Source organism: Natrix helvetica, assembly GCF_964273705.1.
Source record: "Natrix helvetica genome assembly, chromosome: 2".
Lineage (NCBI taxonomy): Eukaryota > Metazoa > Chordata > Lepidosauria > Squamata > Natricidae > Natrix > Natrix helvetica.
This window is the reverse complement of record NC_138552.1, coordinates 56323944-56345778: the sequence shown is the minus strand read 5'-3', so window position 1 is coordinate 56345778 and position 21835 is coordinate 56323944. Positions and strand designations below refer to the sequence as shown.

The 21835-nt window shown below is 43.5% G+C and overlaps 1 protein-coding gene across 3 annotated transcripts in view; it reads right to left on the bottom strand.

The window, feature by feature from the left end:
• PRR16 (proline rich 16) overlaps positions 1 to 21835 on the bottom strand; it is a 133499-nt gene that overhangs the window by 18629 nt on the left and 93035 nt on the right. The gene's annotated exons all lie outside the window — the stretch shown is intronic.

The window sequence follows — 21835 nt, the reverse complement described above, 5'->3', positions numbered from 1 at the left end:
TGGAGGGTGGGGTGGCGGAGGCGAGAGGGGGGGTAGAGGCTTTACAGAAGGGAAACAAAGAACTTGATATCCAACAAATGAAAACAGAGTTTGAGAGAATGTCCTTTTATCTTAGATTTCAAAATGTAATAGAAGCAGATGGGGAAAATATAAGGGACATTATGACTAATATTTTAGCTGAATACATACACAAAGATAAACAGCAGATGGAATGGGAGATAGATCTGGTCTATAGAGTGAATTCAGCATATGCCAGAACACACAATGTACCCAGGGAGGTTCATATTAAATTCCTTAGGAAAAGCACAAGAGATGAAATTCTGGGTGTACAAAGGGGGCAAACATTGACATATCATGACAGGGAGATAACCATCCTGAAGCAGATCCCCCAAAAAATTAGGGAGAAAAGGAAAAACTATTCGCAATTGGCGAATAAACTATACCAGAAGGGGGTGTGGTTTAGATGGTTGATGCCTGAAGGTATGCTGATATTCTGGGAGGAGACAAGAATCAGAATCAATACATCCATAGAGGCACAGGCCTTTATGGAAAAAAATAAAGTGAACCTAGAAAAAACAGAAGACACCACAATGGTCACACAGGACACGGGAGGGGCCGGAGCTCTGCCAGCGGGGGGTGAAGGGGCAACACCAAGAAAGTTCAGATCACAAAAATGAATAAGAAAACCACAATGTTATAAACAGACCAAAAGTAATAATGAAATTATATCTAGACTTTATATCATAACTATATAAACTGATTGAAAACTATTTTTTCTAGAATTAATATGCTGATTTTTTATGATTATGTATTAATGTTTTATATTTAGATGTATCCTATGAGTTTGGAGGAAGGGGGCGTCTGCCACACTTGCAACTGCCAAAATTTGTAACCATTCCACTTACCCTTTTCCTTATAAATGTTTTAAAAAACCAATAAAACTTTTTGAAAAAAAATATATTTAGCATATAGGTTGAATAAATAAGGGGAAAGATTACAGTTCTGTCTCTGTGGCCAATCCATTTCACCATATTCTATCTATACTGAGGCTGCTTGACCGACACATAGATTTGTATGAGGAATATGAGATGTTCCCAGGTTACCATTTTTTCTGAGCATATTCCACAGCTTTATGTGATTGATACAATTAAAGAGCCTGCTATAATCAGTGAAGCACATAGTGGCTTGTGATATTCTTTGGCTTTCTCAATTATCCAGCAAGCATCAGAAATAGTCTATGGAGATTCTTAATCATCCAGGTCATGATTTTCACAAGGGTGCTTTGTCAAGAGGCATCTGGACTTTCTGTTTATTCTTTGAAGACATTGAACTTCTCATCCAAGAAGCTTCTTTGAAACATCTTCAAAGAAAAACCAAAAAGTTCAATTGCCTTGAAAAAGCACCTTTGGGATGATCAGAAATAGTGTCTTTCTTGCATTCCTTGACCTTTTTAAAACCTATCTTGAACATCTGGCACCTTTTTTTCTATGTAGGATTGAATAATCTGCATTGCATAATCCTAAACATTATTTTGCTAGTATACTAAACTAAGCATGGACTAAATAGGTTTCTGATCTGTGTTTTTCGGAAATATTTTATGTTTCAGTACATTTTAAGAAAAATTTCCATTAGCATGTAATTATAAGCAATAATTTATGAACCTACCTTCTGTATTCAATGTTTTTAAATTCAGATTTTCCAATTGATTGAAATGATTTCTCAGTAGATAACACTGTCAACTACTATATAACTGCCTGAAAATATAATTAGTTTTACTAATGATTTTGTACTTGACCTGATCTAAATCTAGAGAAAATGTGAATTGTTCCTGCTGGGTTCTTAAATGAGATTTAAATTAACTACATAGATTCCTTAACTTGAGTGCAAGGACTGCTCAATAAAGACAGATAAGACTTTCTGTATAACTGCTAGACAACTATAAAAAACTTCCCTCTAGGATTAATCATTCCTTCATCTTTTGTTTGTTTGTTTTTAAACTTAATAATCCAAGTTAATGGGAAGTTCAATAAGTGCTTCAAATATAAAGTTGTCTGTATATGTAATATTTTGATATATATTCTATATGTACAATATATTGTATATTTTTGAAATTAACTCCCACTATAAATTAGATTTAAACTTAATTATAGGAACAGCATCAAGGATTTCTCTTGTATTTATAAAATGAAGTGATAATGGATATAGTTAAATAATTGATAGATAATGATAATAATGCATATATATGTATTGGTTTGATAAGAGGAAATTTGATATAAATTGGAAATGGTGACTATGAAAGGTGGTTTAGAAACTCTGTTATTAAATATAACCAATTTTTATTTAGAACATGTTATAAAGATGTAATGTTACTGGATGATATTGGGAAGAGCTAATGGAATGCTATTATGTGGTTTTGCTTTACATCTGGAATATTTTATATAAAATGTCAATGCGTTAATTGTTTGCTAGCTGTGCTGAGATATTACTGCGCAGGTCATAGGCCTTATCTGACAATGATTTACTGTGCATGCTTCTTAACACGTTTCTTAATACATCACACATTCCAGAGACTTCTGTACTTCTGATCTTCTGTTCGTCTGCCAAGAAAGTGGACGACAATTGCTTTTGCCAAAATGTAACAATTAGATAGATTTGTTTTATTTTATTTTCATATTAAAGTTTTGTTTTTAATTAGAACATGTTATCGGGTCTTATTTTAGCTTTTTCTGAAGATATGCTTTTTAGGAAAGATAGATATATATATGATAGATATATATACATATATATATGATTTAAAATATATGATTTGATATGAATTATAGATGATAACTGTGGAACAGATGCACGGAAGTTTTTGTAACCAATTGACACACTTCAGGGAGAGGGGGCGGTCTATAAATCCTGAAAAATAAATAAATAAATAAATAAATAAATAAATAAATAAATAAATAAATAAATAACTTTCTACAATTTATAATGGAAGATGGTTTTGTGGGGTGTTTTTTGTGTTTTGTCTGTTTGTGTTTATTCAAAAAAAAACTTTATATAAAAATATATATTTTACATCATATTCATCCACTACATTTTTTCATGTCTTTCTATAGTTGCAATTGCTACCTGATTCTACCATTCTAATGTCATTCTTTTGCACCGGTCACTTATTTAGTTTTTTTTTAACTTTAATCTACTTTATTTTTCTTTAAAAGCATCAGTTTGATGCTTTTAGTTTGATGCTTTTTTCTCTTTCACTGAATTATGGGCTGGGTGTAGATTTCCGGTAAACAGAGTTATTTTCTCAATTCCAATAATAAACAGTCAGTCTTATGAAAGATACCATTTGCAAGGGAATGGAAGAACATCATAAATTCTTCACTTTTGTAAACAGATTTTATTTCCTTTCAAATCCTCTAAGTACATCCATATGATTTTTCATTTAATTTTAAAAAATGGACTTGTTCAACTCCCATTTGATATTCATCAAAAGAAAAAAGGAGTCAAAAAATAAGTAGATGAAACAGTGACTCACAGATGATAAGCACACAAATGAGCCCAAACTTTAGTGCAGCAAATAAAAATGAAAAGTCTGGTAACTGTGATTTTATTTGGAAAATGTGATCAGAAGATACTTAAAAGCAACAACACTACTGTATTAATTTAGGCATCAGTACCTTACTTCAAATACAAAATTATTGTGTATGCTTTTTTTTCCTGTCCACATTCTAATTATGTTAAGAAATGAAAGCTGGGTGCTGTTTTTCTATTTTTCCCCCAGAAATATAAACCATTCATTGCCTAAAGCTAGAGCAGCCAGGGCTGATCCGTTAATTCAGTATAAGAACACAAACAATAACATAAATATTAATTGAGTATATATTTTGTTAATGTTCAAGTCTTTTGCCACATTCCATCATAAGATTCATCTCTTCAAAACTCAAACAAAATATATCCTTAACAACTATCATTGGACATTAATCTAGTGAACTTCAACTGTATTTTCATATTTATTTCATAAGATTCAAGATGAACAACTATGTGACTACATAGCTGTATGGTAACAGTGTAGTAGAGTTTCCTGCCTGAGTAGAGGGCTGGACTAAAGACATCCAAAGTCCCTGTTATTCTGTTATCCGTGTCCATCATAGTATAATTAACTAAGAAAATAAGATGGAATAATATCTTCAAATTTTCAAAGGTCAAATACTATTGTGTGATAATGAAATTCATGAAATCATCCCTGTTCATCTTGGCAAAGACAACATATTCAATATCTGAAAGCTGTCAGATAAAATATATAACAATAGAGGAAAAACAAGAAGCAGAATGACAACCATTTTTTTTCTTTTGGGAATTGTAAAATGCTCAATTCATCAGAAAACATGATCTGCCATCCTGTTTATACACAGGTACAAGTTTTTGCTCTGATGTTCATAAAGTAGATTTTTAAAAGTACAGGGAAATATTTTTGTGGTTTAAAACAAACTAGAAGAAATCCATTTTCACAGGCTATAATCCCTTTTTATAATTCTAAAACTGATTAGTAGGTGCAGTATTATGATGTTGTATACAGCTAAAATGCAGTCTATAGTCATACAGCGAGTTCATTCTCTGTAGGCATGTTTTTAAATAGTTACAAGAGCATCATCCACATATAAGAGAAGACCCACTACTGTACAGAAACCCTCAGTTTGCAGAAGAATTTGAAATGGGAGCCAAAGTACCATAATAATATGCTCAGTAGGCACAGAATGCTGACTGCAGGCAGAAAAAAAAAGTGAAGTACTGCAATTGAGTATCTGGAAAGCAGCAAAGCACAACTAATGTTTTGCTTCTTTAGGAGAAAAGTGGTAAAGAAATCAAGCAGTAGCTGGGTTTTTTGTTATTGGAAACCTGGCCCAACTTTGACCTAGCACTGTTGTATTTCTTCAATCTGGATGGGATGTACAGTAAATTAAATGTTCTTGGGTCTATCATACTCTGTCCCTTTTTGGTCCTCTGCTTATTGTCTTGGCAGGTTTTTGTTGTTGAGGTTGTGAGTCCTTGTATCAAGTTCAGGCCCTAAGGATAATATCAACACACATGGATTTTTAAATAAACATCTATCTGCATATTTTGAAACTCTGGGGTTTATTTAATTATTTTGATCTTCAAATGTGGATTCAAAAATTAGGAACTGATCCTTGGTTTTCAAACAAAAATAAGCCCTTCAAAATGTCATATAATATAAGCTTTGCAGCCAATCTGCAAAGTTGAGTATTCATATTGTATTCATATGATTTTTGTACTGGCAAAAAGCTGGATAATCTATACATTTGTTTTCCCTGTGATGCCCCTACACATACATACATACATGTGTGTGTGCGTGCGTGCATACACACACACACACACACATGTATATGCATATATAGGGTGGAGCTGAAGGGCAAAAAGGAAGCAGTATGCTCCCTCCCATATTTGGGCAGACAGGGTGCCTTGACAAAACATTTAATTATTCCCCTGGCTCAGCTGATAAGGGTATGGCTAGTTGATGGGAGCTAAATAGCTCGAAATAGATCTATACTAGTCTCCTTTCATTTATTTATCAGCAAAAATCTCCCCCCCCCCTCTCTGTGTGTGTGTAATATGTATACATACTCACATATTCACAAGACCAGGTACAGATAAGCATCCAATTACATTAATGTGACATCACAGAAGAAATCAGTGTGAAAGGTATAGCTTATAGGAATCAAAAAGTATGGTTACTTAGCCTAATACTATTAGTATCTGTTATGGGTCCTCCAGAATCCTACATTTTGTATTTAGAGTTTATGGAAATATTTTAATGAGTGAGAATAAAGTCTTCAATCCCTAAAAAGTCTGTCCTAAATGAAGTGATTTTTCTCCAGTCTTCCTCATTTTAGTGTTTAACGGAAAAAAATGCAAAGCATAATGAACCCATTTTACTCTTTGTAAAGGGTAAAATGGGTTCCTCCTGATACAAAAGGGGACTTTCAATTCCACTTTATGGATAACTTCCACTTGTTATTCCAAAAGAACTTTTAAGAGATAATCAGCAATTCACAACCTACCAGTAATAAAATTAAAAAAATAGAATAAAATTAAAAAGAAAAAAAACTGGTTCATCTGGATTGGAATATGACCATTAAAGCTAGTAGAACACTCAGATCAAAATTCTTGCAATATAGCTTTATGAAATGCCATGTTTATTCCTGTTTCCCATTAGTAATTCTTTTGCTTCAGCTTTATTTCTATAAAACTCACAGATAATTTCATTGTTTTGCTATCAACGATAAATGTCACACACAAAATAGTGACATTTCTGAATACAACTACGTCTTCTGTTCTATCATTACACAATTATGTTTTTCTTTTTATTAAAGCAGCACCATTCTCTAGGGAAATATGGAATTTATGATGAGCACAGCAAGCAATCCTATGCTCTAATAAATAAGCACACACGGCAGCTTTTATATCTGTGGCAACACAGTTCAGTAAGAATTGGCTCACCAAAATGTATGCTGTCTCAAGACATTTTCCAAAATGAAAATGAGGTGAGTATCTAATAAGAGCATGCACACAAGAAAAGTAAATAGCTAAACAGGATCACCCCATGAACCTTTCCTGTTGCTTGAAATTTAAGCAGCAGGTTTGCAATGTTTGGCATAAAATGATTTTTTTTTATTAAATTGCTTTGCAATTATATAGCTTCAGAAAGTAGTACCATTTTAAACTCTTGACATGTAAAATTTGGGATTCAGCAAGATCTTGCAAAATAAGATATACCTTAGAAAGGACAAAACCTTTCATAAATTCCAAAAAGCCTCAGGGTCAATAAAAGTCCTGATATAATATTTTTCAATAATTTTTCTTCTATCCCTTTTTGCAACACACAAAATGATTTCAGAAATTATTATTTATTTATTATTTATTTCTTTGCACTTCTAGACCGCCCCCTCTCCCAAAAGGGACTCGGGGCGGTGTACAGTCCACACAGCAAATACATCATCCACAGTAAAATTCATTAAATAGATAAACAGATGAATAAATAAATAAATATGGAGGAGGTTAAAAGAATTAAAAGAACTGTACAGCAAGAATATAAATATGGCTTTAAAACCCCTAAAATCAATTAAATTTAAAACAATACCCTTAAAATACCAGTTAAAAATATATTTCCAGGAGGTAACAGTTATAACAGTTATAACAGTTATAATTATGCCAGGCCAGCTAATCGGAACAGGTGAGTCTTCAATTTTTGTCGGAAGGAGCGGAGGTCCGTGGTGGTTCTAATATCGGGGGGGAGGTCATTCCAGAGGGTTGGGCCCATCACAGAGAAGGCCCTACTCCTTGGCGCCGCCCGCTGGCATTGCCTAGTGGACGGCACCTGGAGAAGCCCCTCCCTGTGAGAGCGAATTGGCCGCAGGGATGTATGTGGGAGGATGCGATCCCGCAAGTAACTAGGTCCTGTGCCATGGAGCGCTTTAAAGATGGTGATCAGAACCTTGAAACGCACCCGAAAAACCACAGGCAGCCAGTGCAGCTCGCGCAGGAGTGGTGTTACGTGGGAGTATCTGCTACTCCCCATGACAACCCGCGCGGCCACGTTCTGCCGCGTAGCTGCAGTCTCCGGGCGCGTCCCAAGGGAAGCCCCATGTAGAGAGCATTACAGTAGTCTAGGCGAGACGTCACCAGCGCATGAGTGACCGTGCGTAGGGCATCCCGGTCCAGTAGGGGGCGCAATTGGCGCACCCGGCGAACCTGGTGGAACGCCCCCCTTTCCACGGCTGCCACATGGTCATCCATTGACAGCCGGGCATCTAGGAGGACGCCCAAATTGCGCGCCCGTTCCACAGGGGGCAATTGCTCGTCCCCTATGGCCAGCGATGGAGTCAGCTGGCTGAACCAAGGTGCCGGTAGCCACAGCCACTCAGTCTTGGAAGGGTTGAGCCTGAGTCTGTTGTCCCCCATCCAGACCCCGACGGCTTCCAAACACCGGGACATCACTTCGACAGCCTCGTTGGGGTGGCTTGGGGTTGAGATGTACAGCTGGGTATCATCAGCGTACAGATGATATTCAACCCCAAAACCACGGATGATCTCGCCCAGCGGCTTCACATATGCGTTGAACAGAAGGGGCGAGAGGACCGACCCCTGCGGCACCCCACAAGAGAGTGGCCTCAGGGTCGACCTCTGCCCCCCTGTCAACACATATTGCATCCGGCCGGAGAGGTAAGAGCCGAACCACCATAAAACGGTGCCTCCGACTCCCATCCCCTCCAGCCGGCGCAATAGTATACCATGGTCGGTGGTATCAAAAGCCGCTGAGAGGTCTAATAGGACCAGGATAGAGGAACAACCTCTATCTCTGGCCCTCCAGAGATCATCAACCAACGCGACCAAGGCTGTCTCTGTGCTGTGCCCCGGTCGGAAGCCGGACTGGCGTGGGTCTAGATAGTCGGATTCATCGAGGTGACGTGGAAATTGCTGCGCCACCACATTCTCAACAACCTTCGCCAGGAAGGGAAGGTTGGAGACTGGACGATAATTAGCTAGCTCCATTGGGTCAAGTGAAGGCCTCTTGAGTAAGGGCCTCACCACCGCCTCTTTCAAGGCAGTTGGTAAGGATCCCTCACCCAATGAGGCGTTCACCAGGCCCAGAAGCTAGCCTCGTGTCACCTCCCAGGATGCCAATACCAGCCAGGAGGGACACAGGTCCATTGAACATGTGGTGGGTCGCAGCCATCCACGCAACCTGTCTAAGTCCTCGGGGGCAACAGAGTCAAACTCCTCCCAGAGTGGTCTCACAAGACTCGCTGTTGACGGCCCATCCAGTCCACTGGAGGGGGCCCATCTGCTTCGGATCTGAGCGACTTTGTTCTGCAGATATTCCCCAAACTCCTCTGCATTCCCTGTAAGGGTGCCCCCCGCGTCTCTTGCGACAAGAGGGAGCGGGTCACCCTAAACAGGGCGGCAGGGCGGTTATCCGCAGACGCAATGAGAGCGGCACAATGTCTGCGTTTGGCCGCTCTCAATGCCACAAGGTAGGTCCGTAAATAGGCTCTTACCTGTGCTCGGTCAGACTCGGAGCGTGAGGACCTCCACCTGCTCTCTAGACGTCTCCTATGGCGCTTCATCACCCTCAACTCCTCGGTATACCAAGGAGCCCGGGTGGGTCGCTGCCGTAGGAGAGGTCGCAAAGGCGCAACCCGGTCCAAGGCCCCAGCCGTCGCCCTATTCCAGGCGGCCACTAGGTCCTCCAACCGAGCGCGGGTCAGGGCTACAGGTAGTGGCCCAAGCTCCGTCTGGAACCTATCCGGTTCCATAGGTGCTTGGGGCGGTACCAGCTTGGACAAACTGGCTCCGCCTCCTCGCGGTGGAGGGTAGCGCCAGGGAAGTCTAGCCGGAGACATGAGTGATCTGACCATGACAGGGGAATAATATCTAAATCCCCTATTCCCAGATCACTCGTCCATTGCTCAGATACAAAAACAAGGTCCAGTGTGTGGCCACCTTCGTGTGTGGGGCCCTGAATTAGTTGGGTCAGGCCCATGGCTGTCATGGAAGCCATGAACTCCCGAGCCACCTCGGATGCTGCTCCCACCGACGGCAGGTTGAAATCCCCCATAACCAAAAGTTTGGGGATCTCCACCGCCATCTCCGAGATCAGCTCGAGGAGCTCGGGCAGGGCCGCTGACGTATAGCGAGGAGCCAAGTATACAATCAGCAGACCCCACTGCCTCCCTGGGCCCCATTTCACACCTAGTGACTCACATCCGGGTATCTGAGGGACAGTGAACTCCCTCGGCTCTAGACAGTCCCGTATAACTACCGCCACCCCTCCACCCCTACCCAGGGCCCGAGGCTGATGGAATGCATGGAAACCCGGTGGGCACATTTCCACGAGGGGTAACCCACCCTCGTGACCCAACCAGGTCTCCGTTATTCCTGCAAGGTCCAGCTCCCCCTCAGAGATCAACTCATTAATGAGGGGGGCCTTGTTGGTCACGGACCTTGCATTGCAAAGCACCAGCCGCAGGCCCTGTCTCTGTAGTTCCCGACCACCTAGGTTGCAGGGGGTTGGTACGAACGACCGGGCGTAGCCAGCAGCCACGGTCTCCCAACCGACCTTGTGATCTTCTCTTGTCCTCGCATCCCCCCCTCCCCGCGACCGTTGTAATAAAACAACCCTCTACTGGAATAGCTTGTTCCCTCTCCCCCCCACCCCGCTCACTTCCCTTCTGGACTCACCTGTTCGTCTGGCACTGGCTTCCCTCCCGGCCTGGTTATCCCCCCCCTTCCCAGAACCCCCTAAAAACAATGCAAAACATTTGGATAAAAAGCCCCTCAGCTTCCTCTTCTTCCACCTCTCGGGGTCCACAAACCCGTCATCAAGGCTGGCCCTTGAGAGAGCCAAGGGCCATGCCTGCGAGAGAGGGGCCTCCCGCAGGCAGAACAGGTCTAACCTCGAATAGATTGATGAGTTGTTAACAGTCCCAGTAGGGTAAGGGTGCTGATAATACAAAGTTAATAGTTAATAGCCGGTAGGGCTAGAGTCTCAATGGAGGACGGGGGGTTTAGTGTCCAGATGGTACTTGGAGGAAGGGGGGGGGAGGGCGGGAAGTGTTTGAATTTCCCAGATGGTGGAGGAAAGCAAAGGTGGTAGAAGATGGTAAAAGGGTAGGTGATAGTTCAGCTGGTTCCAGGTGGATGTCATCTAGGTGGATGTAGCCCCCCCGATGAGTGGGGGGGCATTCTTGGCCCAGTTGCTTGGCTCCTAGTGTTAGCCTACTAGCGTTAGCAGGGCCCAGCAGGGGCATGGGAGCAGCCAGGAACGGCAAAATATCTTAAAGGAGTCCCTGGCTGCGGCTCCCTCCACTCGTCCGTCGCCGCAGCCGTCTCCCTTTGTCTCTTCCAGCTGCCTCCGGCTGCTTCCCAGCCCTGCTCACCTCTCTGGTGTCTCTCCAGTGCCCCATTGTTCCTCTGGTGCCCTCCGGTGTCTCTGGAGTCTCTCCGGTGCCTTCGGTGCCTCCGGAGCCTCTCGCCCCCTCCTCCTTACTTTCTTCCGGCTTTTTGTCGGCTTTTTCAGCTGTCGGCGCCTGCGCCGCCAGCGCAACTGCACCACACTGTCGCCATTGTTTTCTCCTAGCCGCTTGCAGCCCTCCGTTCCTCCTCTCCCTCCGATCTTCACCGACCACCCTGGCAGGCCAAAACAAGCCCAAAACATGCCTGGGTGGTCGGGCTATCCAACTCTCGGCCCCCTCCGATGACATGGGGGCTGGCAGCAATCCCCTACCCGGTCGGGAGCTCCATGATACTCCTGGAGCTCAAGAGGCGACCGCCATCGCTGGAAGCTCCTCCTCCTCCTAACTAATTCCTTTGCTTTTATGGCTGTCTAACATTACTGTTTTCTTCAACCAATCAGATTCAGTTTTTTACTCTCAGGCGGACGGTTAGTATTATTCACATTGGCAAAAAAATTGGAATGCAATAAACACAGGCTGGATAAATTATTTTTTAACCACAGAGGTTTGGTGGTGTCATATTTATGCTAAGGACATAACAGATGCTAGGTTTCTATCTGTTCCATGTGATAGAGAGCAGAGTGAAGTAACTACATAGCCAGGGATGGGTTTCAAATTTTTTTAGTACCGGTTCGGTGGGTGTGACTAGGTAGGGAGGCATGTGACTTAGTGGGTGTGGCCAATTTGATGTCACTCATGCACACTCAGTCACATGCCCTTCCACCAAACCGTGCCTACTGAAACGATGGTGAAATTTTTTGACAAGGGTGTGTGTGTGCGCCAGGCCAGGGCTCTTCACTGTCTCTTGGATGACACTTGGCGTTGGCTGAGCAGCCTGCTCTTGAAAGGACAGCTGTGGCCAATGGACTTGTCCCTGGGCTCTCGCTCCATCTGCCTGGGACACTCTGTCTGCTCCGTCTGCCTGGGAGACGGAGCCTGGGGAGGAAGGAAATGGCTGTTCAGGCGGTCACACCTGGCATCCCTGCCAACTGGAGACTGGCCCAGGAGCCCTTTGGAGGCAATGAACCTAATGGAGGCAAGCCCTCCTCTCGGTGGGGCGGCCATGCTTGCCCCCTCTGGGCCCAAAGCCTTGTGACGCCCCTGCCCGAAGCATGGCTCACCTGCACCGAGAGGCACCTGGTGGCACTGGGGGGGGGATCTTCATGAGTCTGGGTGGTTAGATGCGGTGCTGCCTCCTCCAGTCCGGGCATGTGCCTTTGAGCCAAGCCTTGGGGTGGCCCGTGTGTGGAGGGTGTTCGACTGGCTCCGGCTGTCCTGGGCTGGAGGAAGTACAGCCACAATGTCTATGGAGACCCGCTGAAACTGCCAGGTACCACTCAGCACAGGTGAGCTGCTCTTGGCCAGGCTGGGGGGGGGGAGACAAGGCCAGGAGTTGGCAAGCATGGCTGCCCCACAGAGAGGAGTGCTTGCCTCCATTGGGTCCATTGTCTCCAAAGGGCTCCCAGGCCAGTCTCTGGTTGGCGGGGATGCTGGGCAGGACCACATGAACAGCCATTTCTTTTCTCCCCTCCGCTCGGCCTACTGAAGCTGTCTCATGGCATGCAAGTGGCATGCTGCCTGGTTCGCTTCTCAGCCCCCACCGACCCCCTAGGTAAGTGGGTGAGCCCTAGGAGCATGGCAGCGCTGAGTGGAGCCGAAAGCTGCCATCGTCTTTGAGCATGTGCATGCCTTGGACTTACAAGTCCAAGGGATGAGCATGTGTGAATATGGCAGCAATGGCAGCACTTTCTTCTTGCCGGCTGACTGGAGACAAAAAGTGCTTTGTTACTGCTGAGCTCCTGGAGAGCCATGCTGATGCTGGTGATATGGAAGGCAGGAGAAACTGGCCACTGCCTCCTAGCTTGGGAGCCAGCCAGTGGCAAGCCAGGCAGAGCTGATGGCAAAGCTGATGGCAACAACAGAGTCCGGCGCTCGGGGAGGGGCAAGGTTATCATGTTCCTAGTCACGCCCTGCAGTACTTCCACTGGCTCAGGGCAGCAGTCTCAGCTGCAGCCTAGATGAGCTGAGGCTGCGGGGAGCCCCCCACATGTGGCATCTCCCTCCCAGCCATCACTCATATCTCTGTGCTGTTTTCAGGTGTCCAGCTTGCCAGGCTGCTCCTGTCCCCACCATGGCATGGAGGCAGGGGCAAAGGTGAGAGGAGGATGCAAAATGTAGGTGGCTCCCGCAGCCTTGGCTCATCCAGGCTGCAGCTGAGTCCACTGCCCTGAACCGGCAGAAGCACTACAGGGAAGCGCACTAATCTTGCCCTCCATGTAACACGCAGGAGATCCTAGCTGCAGTTTACTTGTGAGCAACACTGGCTGGGAGAGACAAGGAGAAAGATAAATGGTGCTTATGAATAAACTGAGGCTCCTAAGTGGGATCCAGCCTCCCCGTTCACATCTTCACCTGAAGTCATTGCTGGCAGCTACTTCCTGAAGTCTGTGCTCTCCCTGCGGCTGCTTGGCCTCCTCAATGCACAGAGATAGGAGGCGGCAGTTTCGTTTGCTCCCTGCGAGCTCCAGGGGACAAGCAGCCGAGCGAGCAAGCCAGGATCTGCCGGCTGCATCTAATTGCAGTTTACTCGTGAGCATATTTACTCATGAGCATGTGCTCATATCAACGTGTCATCTCAAGAAATGACCATTGACTTACCTGAAGGGTCCTTTTCTGTGCACTGTGGGAGAGTCCAAGCAATGGGCTAAATTAGTCTGGTTGCCCTAGGACTGAGGAATCTTTTTCCTTCGCCACGCCTCCTGGTGCTGCTCAACGCCAGATTTTTGATGAGTTCTGGAACCAGTGAAGGCTGGAAGTGTGATGATGTAAGAGACAAAAGTCCAAGTTGACAAGATGAGTTCGAATTCCTGGACACTAAGAACCAGGGTGCACTCTCCCACAGTGCACAGAATAGATCCTTCAGGTAAGTCAATGGTCATTTTCCTGTGAACTGCTTGGAGAGTCCAAGCAATGGGACATACCCAAGTTACATGTCACTCAGGCGGAAGAAGTTCTGTCCTAGGATTCGGTCATAGAAACAACCCCCCTGGAGAACCCACCTGCCGAACGAAGCCTTTATAGTTCCTGACAAAGGGCGATGGTGATGACCATATAGCCTCTCTGCAGATGCTGTCTATGGTAGCCTGGGTTGCCCAGGCCGCAGAGGTAGCTGCGCTCCTTGTGGAGTGAGCGGTGATGTGTCGAGGTACTGACCTGGACTGATGTTCATATGCACTGCGATGCACGCTCTCAGCCAACTACCGACAGTAGAAGACATTACCTTCTTATCTATGGATGCAGGCTGGAACAACACAAAGAGGGCTTCTGACTTGCAGAATTCAGCAGTTCATTTGATGTATGTCCACAGAGTCCATCTAAGGTCCAGTGTGTGCCAAACCCGTTCCCTTGGGGCGCGGACAGAAGTCAGGCAAGATGACTTCTTGCGCCCTATGGAACCAGGTGTTAACTTTTGGGATGAATGCAAGTCCAGGCGCAGCACAACTCTGTCCGGGTGGATGATAGAGAGGTCTCCACAGACTGATAATACCGCCAGTTCTGATATGCGCCATGCAGATGTTATTGCAACAAGGAACACAGTCTTAAGAGTTAGATGATGAATTGAAGTTGTGTGAAGAGGCTCGAAGGGAGCTGATGTCAGAGCCTGTAGTACAATTGACAATTGCCAGGTCAGGTATCAGTGGAACACCGGAGGACGCAAGTTGGAGGCGCCCTTGAGGAAACACTGAACCTTTGGTATCTTGCTGAGGGGCTGGGCCGAAGCTCCAGACCAAACGGTGGATAAAGCGGCCACCTGGCATTGGAGGGTGTTAGGAGCGAACCCCTTGGCTCCTGTAGAAAGTCCAGAACATGTGGAACACGTGCTGTGACCGGATCGAGGTGGAGATTGTTACACCATTTTGCAAAAGTGGCCCAAGTGGAATCATAAATTGTTGTAGATGGTCACCTGGATGCCTGGATGGTATGCATCACCTCTTCTGACAGGCCATCCTTCATCAGGAGGTCACCCTCAAGTGCCAGATGGCCAATTGGATCCACTGGGGATTCAGATGGACTATGGCCCCCTGGCTGAGGGAGACTGATCCTGAGGTATTCGCCATGGGCTGGACACCGATAGGCTGACAAGGTCGACGTACCAGGACCTCTGAGGCCAGTGTGGAGAGACCAATAGAACCTCCGCTCTCTTCGCGATGATTTTGTGGATGACGTGAGGCAGAAGAGGGAGTGGTGGAAATGTGTATAACAGTTCCTGAGGCCACCTGCAGTGGAGGGCATCTGTCCCCTCCGTTCCCTGCAAGTGGAAGTGGCCACTCTGCGTTGTCTATGGTGGTCCTGCTCAACCAGTCCGCCTGGGTGTTGTCGACCCCCGATATGTGGTCAGATCGGATAGATTCGATGTGATGCTCAGCCCACCTGCCCAGAGTCTCTGCCTGTACTATGAGCTTCCTGGATTGTGATTTATGTGTGCCTTGGTGGCCACATTGTCCGTCCATAGAAGCATGTGTTGGTGAAGAATGTCCTTCTGAAAATGATGTAGGGTGAGTCTCGCTGCCCGCAGTTCCAGAAAATTGATGCTTGGAGCTGCTTCGGCTGGGGACTATTTGCCCTGAGTCACACAATGTCCCATGTGTGCACCCCATCTGGCCAGACTGATATCCATCGTGATGACCACTCTCATTGGTTTCTTGAAGAGATGACCCTTTTGCAGGGCAGTTGATCACCACCACCTGAGGTACCTCTTCACGACTGGAGGGAGACGAACCTTCATGGGGGAGTTGCTCCTGCTGGCCCTTTGATGAGGCAGGAGGAGCCACTGCAACTTCCGGGAATGGAACCATGCCCAGGGGAGGACGGAGATGCATGAAATCATCTTCCCCAACAGTTGTAAGAGGAGACGCTCAGGAACCAGTCTCAACCCTTGGACCTCGTGGACTAGGGAGACTAGACTGTCTATTCTGTCCTGGGAGAGAAACACCCTGCAGATGGAGATGTTGATCACTGCCCCCAGGTGGAGAATTTTGGTTGAAGGTGAGAGATGACTTTTTTCAGGTTCATGGAGAACCCGTGGGACTGGAGGGAACTCATGGTGATCTGGAGGTCCCGCAAGGCCTGTTTCCTGGACGATGATTGGATGAGAATATCGTCCAGGTAACATTGTAGCTTTACGGGCCTGTGCCTGAGGTGCACAGTGACTGCTGACAGGATTTTTGTGAAGGTTCTGGGTGCCGATGACAAGCTGAATGGGAGGGCCCTGTATTAATAATGTCGGCCGTCATAAAAGAACTGCAGGAACCTTTGATATTTAGGCCGAATTGGGACGTGGAAATACATCTCCTTTAAGTCGATGGACATTAGGAGGTCCCCCTGGTGAATCCCCGCGAGTATGGTCTGCAGGAATTGCATCTTGAACCTCCTGTATGCGATGTGATGGTTGAGGTTCTTGAGATCCAAGATTGCCCTCCACTCCCCCCTGAGCATTTGGGTACCAGAAAGAGGATGGAATAGAATCCTCTCCGTTCCTGGTGGGGCGGTACCTGCTCTGTTGTGTTTATCTCCAGGAGATGGTGAATTTCCTGGGTCATGAGCTCCTTCTTGAGGGAGTAAGAGGGGGTTGGGTATCGGATGAAGTTCCTGGGAGGATGGGAGATGAACTCTAGTGACAGTCCCTCCCTGATTGTCTGAAGGGCTCAGGCATCCTCCGTGGCCAGTTCCCATTGGGAGACAAACAATTGAAGTTGTCCCCCTTTGGGAGGAGAAGCTTGATGGTCACTTGGATTTGTGGAAGGGCCTGTACGAGGCCCCGCCACTGCTGGACCTGCGGTAGTTAAATTGCTGCCTACCCCTGTCCTGAAAGGACTACCTGTCCTGGGACTGTCTGATGGCTGATTGGCAGGCATGTTAGTCAAGGAGGAGTTAAATGAGGAGTCATTAGATCAAAAGGACTGCCTCCTGAAATAGGGAATGGTCTTATGATCCTGGTTCTTGTTCAGATTGGGAAGGATTTTATGTTTATCCTTTGATTCTATTAGGAAGGGTTGTAAGACATCCCCAAATAATTTGGTTCCTTGAAGGGAGCAGAAGCGAGCTTCCACTTGTCCTTCTGGTCAGCCCGCCAGTGCCGGAGCCAAACAAGTTGGCGAGAGGTCACATTGGAGGCCAATGCTCTGGAGGCAAACTTAGCCGCATTAATGGAGGCATTGGCAGAGTATTGTGCTGCAGCTATAATTTTGTCACATCCTGGAGAAGATGAATGCCTCCCGCTGGAAGCTTGGCTTGTAGTTCCCTTAGACATATAATGGAGGCTCTATTGAAAAAGGATGCCAAGATGGCAGTTGTGGCGTTTAATCCCCAGCCCAATGAGTGCAGTGTTGATTCAGAGAGGGTTGTCTCACTGCTGCAATGGCCATCTTGTCATTTTTTAACTCTATTTCTTGTCCTTCCAGGATAGGAAGAAAAAAAAGAGCAATAATTTTGCAGTATTATAAGGGTCAAATATCCCAAAGGTAAACTAAATGTCATAAGTAGGACTAAAGTAAAAGATGAAGGTTGGCCTAGGCTCTTCTTCATCAAGGTAGTCAACAACAATGTCAGTGGATTGAGGGGGGGAAATCAAAAAGAGAAATATACTCTTTATTTTTTTATTATTTTTAATTTTTATCCCTTTTAAGCTTTTATTATTTGTGTAAATAACTCAAGCAGCGAACATACCTGATATTCTTTCCCTTTCTATTTTCCCCAAAACAATCCTATGAATGGGTTGGGTTGGGAATGATTGACCCAAAGTCACCCAGCCAGCTTTCATGGCTAAATAGTCTCCTAGATTTTAGTCTGGTGCCATAACATCTGGCCCAAACTAGCTTTGCTGAAGACAAATCTAATAAAATGATATTGAGGAAAGCTAGAGACAGTGAGTAGAGACAGTTTGGCTTATTAGTTAAGGTAGAGCTGGGCATTATAGCCTACGGACCACATGGGCAATCCCAGTTCATCCCTCAGCTTTGTTAGCGGTGGGGCATTGGCAGTGATAGGGGTGGGATGTTGGTATCAGTGTGGTGTCAACAGAGGGTTGGGTGGTGGTACAACAGCAGTGGCATGAGGTGGATGTAGTGGGGGCAGAGTATGATAGTGGCCTGGGTTAAGGCATGAGTTTAAAAACTGGAATATTGTGAGCTCTAGTCCAGCCTTAGGTCCAAAGCCAGCTGGATGAACCCATTGGCTAGTTACTCTCTCTCAGAAGTGGGCAAATGGCAAACCAGTTCTGAAATCTTGCTGAGTAACACGAAGGGACTTCTCAGGCAGTTGTGAGGAGTGAAAAATGATCTAAAGAAACAAAAATGGAAGAGTGTAGGAAGACAAAATATTTATTTAAAATATATTTATTTTTTGAATATGTAAAAAAAGTGAAGCAGTATTTCAATTATTGATTTGAGGAAATAATCAGAAATTCATTATTTCAATTGTGAACAATGAGTAAATACTATAAAAGTTTATGAAGATTAACCTATGAATTTTTTCAGACTCTATGAAGAGTCTGCATTATGTTGCACTGTGATGACCACATTTTACTTACTTTGTTTTACCTTCCTAAAAATATAAACATATATTAAACAATCTCATACAGAAAATTTAGCTTGCACTGATTTTTGTCCAGTTGCCATTCAATATGAGGAAAGAAAAAGTGCTTTTGAAATTTTAATCTATTTTCAACAGATAAATTTCATTAAATTCTCATGGGGAGTGTAGTCATTTTTACACTTATCTCAAATGTTAAGTGGTCAAGTGAAATGTGTAATGGACATGGCTTTTAGGAGATAATAATTGCTCCAGTAGTCTGCTGTCTCTCTGGATCTGTTGCTTCCCAATAAAAGAAACGAAGAACAAATTTCTCCATTGGGCCTCTTTAAATAAAAAGTATGAGGAATCAGTGAAACTTCAAATTGATAGAAAATGTATATATACAAATAGTATATGGAACAAACCCATTACATAATTCTCTTTTGAGATAATGTGATTCAGATTACAGAAAAAAATGTAATGCAAAGACATTAAGGGAACAAGACAAGACAAGTCAATATAGCTAAATTTAGATTTAGCCACATTTATACTATTGGCTAGGCCAGGGGTGTCAAACTTGATTTCATTGAGGACTGCATGACAGTTGTGTTTGACCTCAGGGGGCCAGGGTGAGTGTGCCCAGGGTGGGCATGGTTAGCTCAACATCACTCATGTCGAGGGCACCTGTGGTGGCCCAAGTGCTCTGCCAGTGAAAACGGGCTCCTGAGCTCCATTTTCACTCGCAGAGGCATCGCAGGCCAATTCTTCACTGTTTCTAGGTTAGAAACCCTGGGGGCCAGATCTAAGCAGTCTGTGGGCCGGATCCAGCCCTGGGCCTTGAGTTTAATACCCCAGGGTTAGGCAGTTCCATGCCTTTTTATTTTTACAAACCATTCTTGTTTCTATCACACCCATGTATTGCTTCATACCATTGCCATTTGTTCTTCACACTTCTAACATGTTTCTTTTTGAGGATCTCTTCAACTCTGTGTAGTCAGAACTTGGTTAGTCTTTCCTTTCCTCTTAACCTGTTCACTCTTACTTCACGTGTTATGCCATATCATATTTCTTCCTTCTCTTACTCAAAAATAACAGACTTCATGCAGATACTCACTTTTGTATTCAATCTACATTAATTTTACTCTACCTTTGCTTTATCACGCCCATTTCTAAATGCACCATTCTGATACACTGAACTTACTTTTAAGTTTCTCCTGATAAGCCAAATTCTGACTTTCATAGAACAAAGTGAGCAAACACATGCTTTTATAAACAGCCTTCTTAAACATTCATTCCTTACAACAAAACACAATGCTTTTTAGTATCACTTGCACTTCTTTTTTTTTCATCCACCTTCAATAAACATTTTACCAAGTAAATTCACCATTTACTGGTGCATTTTGCAATTGTTTACTCAGTTAAAAAAATCCTAGTCCTCCAATGTTAATTTTTAAAACCTCTTTGTGTATTTCTCTTTGCATCACACGTTCTTGGCAAATCGTTTGATATCAACAACTTATTTTCACATGCCAACCAATAGATTTCTTACATTATCACAATGATTCCTTATACATTTATCGTGCATGAATACATTAAAATAACCAAGAGTACATAACAATTCCTCATTTCATTCCCTACTTGGTGTTCAACTATTCATTAAGAATCCAATTAATTCTCACCATATTATTCTCTTATCGCATGCTGCAACCAACTTTCAACTCAATACTTATGTAAAACATTCCATAATTCAAGCTCACTCATGCTATCATACACGTTCTCTGAACCAACAACTATACAATAAATGTTCCCTTCACATTCATAAATTCTTAAGTTACTTTATAAAGAACAAAAATGATATCTGCATGCCTCCTGCCTGGTATAAAACCACATTGCAGTTCCTAAATTTTACTCAATGTCACTTTGCATACCCTTTCTATCAGAATATACTTTCCCAGATCCAGACAACAAATTAATATCCCTTCAGTTTTTACATTCCTCTTTTCCTTTGAATAGTGGAACAATAATGGAATTCGTTCAATCATCAAACATTTAGTTTTTATACAAATGTTAAATCGTTTATGTAGCTTCTCCACTGACAAACCACATTGCTGTTTTAATATTTCCTCAATCATGCCATCTATACCTGCTGTTATCCTTCAGCACTCTTATAGCACAAAACATAACTTTTTCTAAGCAGATACTCATCAATTGTTATTTTCAAACATTCATTCATTGAAAGAATGAATGAAAATAACTTACAACTGCTTTTAGGGAGCTGCAAAATTTCAAGCAAATCTGAAATTCTCAAGGATCTTGATGTTAAAATGGAACATATTTTTTTTGAAAAAGTATGAGGCACACTTTTCCAGAGCACTCCTTTTAATTAGTAATTAGGTTTTTGTTTTCATTATTCATATAGAACAATATGAATCACTTAATCAAAAATGGGTGTGGAACAAAATCATTGTCAGGGTGAAATTATATAAAAATTAACTTATCATGTTGCCATCTCTGACACTAAGACTGAAGCTTCCACTTGAGAATTTTTCATCAACTTTAAAAAGAATCTAATGAAAATATTCTTACGTAGTTCAGCTATTTTTGTAAACCTCCCCCATTATATTGCTATCTGCTAAGCTGAAAAACTTGAAGTGGCATGCAGAAAGTTATGATATGGACTTTTATTAACATAATATATTTACTCCATGTATGTATGTATGTATGTATGTATGTATGTATGTATGTATGTGTATATATAAAAGCATAATTCATAATAGTTTTCAACTATTATGTTGAAATAAAAGCTGTACAATAATTAAGACCATCACCTAAAAATAATGATGTGAGTAACATATTTTAATATTTTGCCTATGTATTAGCACTGTTTAGGATTTGAATGCAAAAATGTGATTTGGATTATGCACCGGTGCATAAAACCTCCAAGAACTCTCTCAAAGAAGTTGCTGCCTTGAACACTACACAAAGATGATCATGAATGGGTGCCAAGGCTTAACAGAAAAGCAAGTTGAGGAAGCCCCACTTCCTCACAGGTTCCAATTTTTAAAAAAAGATTCAACCAAAATGACTAGTATGCAATATTGTTTGTAATTTTTTTAAAAAAGCTTATCATAAAATGATTTCACTGATTTGATCTTTTTCTTCCAACCAGCTTAAATAAGTATTATATATAATGTTTCTAAGTATCAAAAGATCCTTTGCAGTAACTGAGAAAGTCAAGCATA